The sequence below is a fragment of the Ctenopharyngodon idella genome, chromosome 20 (genome assembly GCF_019924925.1).
Source record: "Ctenopharyngodon idella isolate HZGC_01 chromosome 20, HZGC01, whole genome shotgun sequence".
NCBI lineage: Eukaryota > Metazoa > Chordata > Actinopteri > Cypriniformes > Xenocyprididae > Ctenopharyngodon > Ctenopharyngodon idella.
The window spans coordinates 25,599,889-25,606,766 of record NC_067239.1 but is presented as its reverse complement, the minus strand read 5'-3'; positions in this window follow the sequence as shown (position 1 = coordinate 25,606,766).

Below are 6,878 nucleotides of genomic sequence, written 5' to 3'. Positions count from 1 at the left end.
ATGTTTCCATCCACCTTTTTTATGCAAATTTTGAGATATTCTAATATGCGTAATTTGGGATATGAGGTATGCGTAAATTTACTGAATAAATTCCTCAATTCGCAACAAAAAACGTATGTGATTTTTCCTCAACAGTGGATGTGATTGGATAACCTGACTCTCCAGTGGACCAATTACATTGCACAGCATCTCAAATGTTGGTTTTATCATTCTGAAATGCCTGAGCCAAAATGGTTATCAAAATGGTTGGGTATAATTACCTCCCAGAACTGTCTCACACGATTGCGTTTCCAAACACCTGGCATCCACCTTCGAATGCAAGATAACACAACAGCATTTATTGCATTTCAACTGCACACTCTGAGGTGATTTAGATTACTTGAGTAAATTATCAGGACATTTTAATTTAGTACAAAAAAGAGCCACAGTGGCTCTCCAATTGCAGCAACTTCAATTTTTATTACAGATGTTTTGCACCAATTTCCCGGGAAGTGACGATTTTGTTCCCTTGAACATATGGGATGGAAACTGTGCTTTATTTGCAAATGTTTTATGCGATACTCGAATTTTGCGCATAAGTTAAAGGGTTAGTTCACCAAAAAAATTACATTTCTGTCATTAATTACTCATGTTGTTCCACATTCATAAGACCTTCGTTCATCTTCGGAACACAAATTAAAATATTTTTGATGAAATCCGAGAGTTTTTTTTTTTATCCCCCATAGAAAGCAACATAATTACCATATTCAAGGTCCAGAAAAGTAGTAAAGACATCATTAAAATAGTCAACGTGACTACAGTGGTTCAACCTTAATGTTATGAAGCGACAAGAATACTTTTTGTGCGCAAAAACAAAACAAACCTCTTTGGAGGTTAAAAAAAAAACAGATTTCATCAAAAATATCTTAATTTGTGTTCTGAAGATGAATGAAGGTTTTACGGGTGTGGAACGACATGAGGGTGAGTAATTAATGACAGAAATTTCATTTTTGGGTGAACTAACCCTTTAAATTCGCAACTTTGGATGGAAACGTAGCTTACAAGACCCTTGTAATTCATTGGAAATTTGTGTCAAGTTAAGCTCAAATTGCACTCATTTTAAGCATCTTGTGATCTGAATCTGTCAAGGCAACAAAAACCTCATCATAATTTTAAACAAAAACGTTTCCCCACTTGAGCTAACATCTGCAGCCAACTCTTTGAAAAGTGTGCGCCACTGCCTGTGACAGTAGACTGGTTTGACAGCACCGCGCATGGGTGAGGAGAGGGCTAGCTGCAGGTGGCACTACGTGGTGCCAGAGTCAATTTCACTGTCAGTGTGGAGCAGTGTGAGTACGGAAGGATGCCAAATTGGCAGAGTCAGAGCTCCCCATGAAGGAAGCTCTGGTGTGGGCAGGACCCCTGTTCAAAGCAGAGGTGCCCTGAAGGCCTCACACTAGCTTTCTCCAGCTCTGGTCGCTTGCCCCCACAGGTACTTACTGCAGAGAGCCTGTAACCTGCCAAGAGCTGATGTTTTGTCTCTGGTTGGGCACTTGGCTCACATTTATAGGGAAGGCATGTCATGAAAGCATGTCACTCATCACTCCTGATGGCTTTTAAGGTGATGTGTAGGCAGAAGAACTATAACTTGTTAAAGCTGCACACTCTTTTCATCTGTGGTTTGGAAAAATAAACTCAGACAGCTGTATGCGATGCTTGTTTTGCTTGAGCGCAGTTCAGAGCTGGCAAGTTGTTGATAATTACAGATGTAAGGCACTGAACAGCATATGTTTTTGCTTCCATAGAATTGATGATTTGTGCTATTTTAGAATATATATATATATATATATATATATATATATTAGGGATGCAGTGATACCATTTTTTAAGGACCAAGTACGAGTACCGATACTTTTTTTCTGGTACTCACCGATACCGATGCCTATACATTTATTAATTTCTCTCTCTCTCTCTCTCTCTCTTTTTTTTTTTTTTTTGGTGATGCTGCAGTTTTCCAAGCACAACACAGTGAGACTAATGAATGTAGGACAGCTTCTTTATTATTACTCTAATGAAAAAAGTTATAATTTAAACTTTAATAACTTAAAGAACAAAAATTTCACAGTGTCCAATAACCTTCAAAGGGCATAATTACCAATATATATAATTGTAATATAAAAAGAAATTTACAAACAAATTACAAACAATACAACAAATACTATAGAGATACAAATTAAATAAACTTGTTTTTCAGATACAGTAGGTTTATTTACCATGTATACATTTATTTAACATCTTTTGTTGTTTTAATAACATTAATGACAAATATAGGCTACGGTCCCTTTAAGACCAAATCCATGGATACTGACACATCCTGTTTTCACCCAAATGTTTACGTCGACTTAAGCCATAACCGACTGTATTTACGTGAGATACTCCACACGATGGACATTTTGACAACTATGTGTGCATTTGACCATTCAGGCGCGAGGAGAACTGATCGCGCGCAAGAAAGAGAGAGCGCGCACGAGAGAGAGAGAGCTTCTGGTCTGTGTCATTCAGCGCGATTCCGCCTATCCCGCCTTCACTAATCGATAACGAATTGTGATTGAAAGCATGCCGTTCGCAATGTGTGGGTTATCATCATTAATTTTGAAGTATTTCCACACCCCTGAGGCTGACATTGTTTCTGCTGCTGCCGTCGGTGTCTCTGTGCATGGAAAACTCTGTCAGTTACGTCACGCGAGGAATCGGTCTTTGGTATCGGGAGTATTTTTACGAGTACGAGTACAAGTACACGAGCTTGGTATCGGCCCGATACCAGTATCGCTATCGGTGCATCCCTAATATATACATATATGGGTCATTGATGAATGTTTTTAAAAGTGTAAAAAAACAAAACAACAAAAAAAAAAACATAATGGAGCTATAATTAATTTTGAAGTTTTATTAAGTGTTAACAATGAAATTATGTGGTTTTTATAATCAATTAACACTGCTTTTGTCATTTTTTACAAAATGAACAAAATTTGTTACTAAAAAAGTCATTCGGTTTAACCAAAATTTCGGTTTTACCGAATGACCATATTTTCAAACAGTACTAACTGGCTGATATCTAGCTAGCAAGCAATTAAACATTTTTTATTTAGTACAAGTTTTTAAAATATTACAACATTTTCCATGTTTTATAGCAGTTGTACCGAATGACCTGATGTTTCGGGACATCTTTTTTTATTCACTTATTTACTTAATTTATATTTTTTAAATCTACTTCATTATTTTGTATTTTATAAATGTAATATATATTATATATACTGTATATATAGCATATAACAGTATATATTTTTTATATTTATTTTTCTTATAAAAACTATATGTAGTTAAATGTAGTGTTTAATTTTGAATTTTATATAAAAATATGTAACATTAAACATTTATTAAATAAAAATATTATTTATTTATGTGTTTAATTTGCATGTATATTTTTCTGCATCGAAACATATGAACAGACACAATATATTTTATTTTTTTTATAAATTAATTTGTATTGAATTTTATACAAAATCATTACAAATGACTTATTTATAATAAATTGCTTTTATGAATTACTGAAATAGTTACCTTTATTTTATAAAGCGCTTTATACAATACAGATTGTTGCTTTACAGTTCTCAGTTGTGTTGTACATTTTCTGGTTTTATTGCTTTATGTTAAAAATATTTTATCATTGATGCATATATTGAATAATTAGCACTGTGATGACTGTCTTTGTGTTCAACAAACGCAAAATGTCAAGTGCAACATCATCACTGCAGTCTCGTTCGGGAACTCTGTGTGAAAACAATCCTAACGGATATCTGTTTTTAAATTAGCCTGTTGATGGAGGAGGAGGTGATGAGATCAACACGTAATTATAATCAGCATTAGCTCGCTCCTCTGCTGCCGGCCAGCCTAATTGTGTTGTGTTGGACGTGCCACCTTGTGCCTTCCAACAAGCACCAACAATCACGTTACCACAGAAACACAGACACTGCAGATGCCATGGGGCTTCCTCAAAGTCCTCGTTCCCACTGTTAAATATTAAACAGGTGGTGGGAGCATATGCTCACCTGCTCCCCGGTCATGTGATCTTTAGTTATGTGAGCTAACCACCAGAGTGACAGGGGGCTTTGTGGATAGTGCAGTTTACATTTAGCAAGCTTTGCGGTTAAAAATTATTTATTTACAATGAGTTCATGTGCAGGTGGTTTAAACATTCAGATAATAGAATTTACAAAGTGTTCTTAGACTGATTTTTAAACATTTTTTTTTTTTTTGCATTCCCAGTCCTGTAGATTTAAATGTAAATGTAAAATGATTTTTTTAAATTAAACTTTTGCTATCCAACCATTTAGCTTTTTCTCCTCTTTTACCAAATTGCAATGCTAAATCCACTAAATCCATGAATATTGCCTACAACCAATATATTGTTCTATCTTTTCAAGAAATGATACTAAAATGATGTACTGTAAAATGTTCATAATGTAATTTGTTTTAAGGGAAAAAAGGTAAAATGTTACAGTAAAAAGTCCTGTTAATTGGTTAACTATAAGTTATTTTTCTGCAATCGGAGAAAAATTATATTAAGTTTACCAAGACAATAATTATCCTGTAAAATAATCCATTGTTCATAATCAGTTTTTATTGAATGGCCTTCTATTTTACTACTCATGTGGTAATTGGTATATTTTAGGGTGCAAAGCAGATTTTAGTCTTGAAGTAGGTGGATATATTAAAGGATTAGTTCACTTCAGAATTAAAATTTCCTGATAATTTACTCACCCTCATGTCATCCAAGATATTTATGTCTTTCTTTCTTCAGTCGAAAAGAAATTAAGGTTTCTGAGGAAATATTCCAGGATTCTTCTCCATATAGTGGACTCCACTGGGGTACAATGGGTTGAAGGTCCAAATTGCAGTTTCAGTGCAGCTTCAAAGGGCTCTACATGATCCCAGCCAAAAAAATAAGGGTCTTGTCGAGCAAAATGATCGGCCATTTTCTAAAAAAAAATAAAAATTGATATACTTTTTAACCACAAATGCTCATCCGGCACGCATTACGTAATCACGTTGGAAAGGTCACACGTGACGTAGGCGGAAATACAGAGCAAGTGTTTATTAAACGAACGTGCAAAGACTAAGTCAAACGGCCTTTAACAACGATGTCGGACGATTTTGAAGTTGGAGGAGAAAATGAGATGGAGTTTTTCGCTCTACCATGGTACATCCGCCTACGTCACGCATGACCTTTCCAACGTGATTACGTAATGCGTGGTGCATCGCAGAGCTAGTGCAAGATGAGCATTTGTGATAAAAAAAAAAGTATATCATTTTTATTTTTTTAGAAAATGACCGATCGTTTCACTAGATAAGACCCTTATTCCTCGTCTGGGATCGTGTAGAGCCCTTTGAAGCTGCACTGAAACTGCAATTTGGACCTTCAACCTGTTGAACCTTGTTGAAGTCCACTATATGGAGAAAAATCTTGGAATATTTTCTTCAGAAACCTTAATTTCTTAAGTTGTTCTGTGAAGTCACTTTTACTTTATTTTGTAAATAAAGAGGAAAATTACGTTTTTTCCCCCCCAAACAAAGCACTTGGATGGATTACTTTAATGATGTCTTGCCTATCATTCTAGACCTTGAATGTGAAAATTGCGTTGCTCTCAATGGTAGGACAGACTCGGATTTCATAAAAAAATATCTTCATTTGTGTTCTGAAGATTAACGAAGGTCCTACGGGTGTCGAACGACATGAGGGTGAGTAATTAATGACAGAATTTTTATTTTTGGGTGAACTAACCCTTTAAAGGATTAGTCCACTTTGAAATAAAAATTTCCTGATGATTTACTCACCCCCATGTCATCCAAAATGTCCATGTCCTTCTTTCTTCAGTCGAAAAGAAATTAAGGTTTTTGATGAAAACATTCAAGGATTATTCTCCTTATAGTGGACTTCAATGGTCTCCAAACGGTTGAAGGTCAAAATTACAGTTTTAGTGCAGCTTCAAAGGGATTTAAGCGATACCAGACGTGGAATAAGGGTCTTATCTAGTGAAACGATCGGTCATTTTCTAAAAAAAATCAAAATGTATATGCTTTATAGGCACAAATGATCACATCAAAAGTGCTTCCACCAGAACGCGATTCCGTATTCTTCAAAAAGCTTACGCTGAATGTCCTACGCCTTCCTTATTCAACTTACGAAACGAACGCGGCACCAGTTCCGTTTTTTCCGGAAAATTCCAGCTGCCAGCAGGAATTTTTGTGTAGAGTGCTGTCTGAGAAATCTTTTAGCTCTGGCAGTAAAATGGTTATTGTTAAATGACTAGTAAGTCATCACTGACCCACCGCAGGCATTCTCTTTCATGGAACGCATAATTACATTCTCAACCTCCACACAATTCTCACAGTCATTTGAGTGGCAAACTCCCTCAGCTTATTCTCGTGCGTCATTGAGACGCTCTAATTTCCACTGTCACACTCTCACTCACTAATTACAGTATAATTTAAGGATGCTAATTTGAAAAGATTCTACATGAACACTAAAACTCAATAAACATTTTGCGAAAATATATTTGCACACAAATTGATTTATGGTGTTGCTCTTTTATCTATGGCTTGTTTACGAACCAGGGAAAATAAAAGGCCATTTTTGAATGCCTTAAAAGAAATAGAGATCAGCTAAGCCCTCTCATTGACTTGTTCAGGCTTTTCTCTATAAGGCCTCAGTGATTCCCTTTGATTAGTGTGGCGGTGGTCCCGGTATATCTCTCAGCGAGTCTTTGAAACTCAGTTCAACATATAAAGACCATTTATTTAGGATGCTACATGCATTTGCATGAGCACAATCAAAGCAA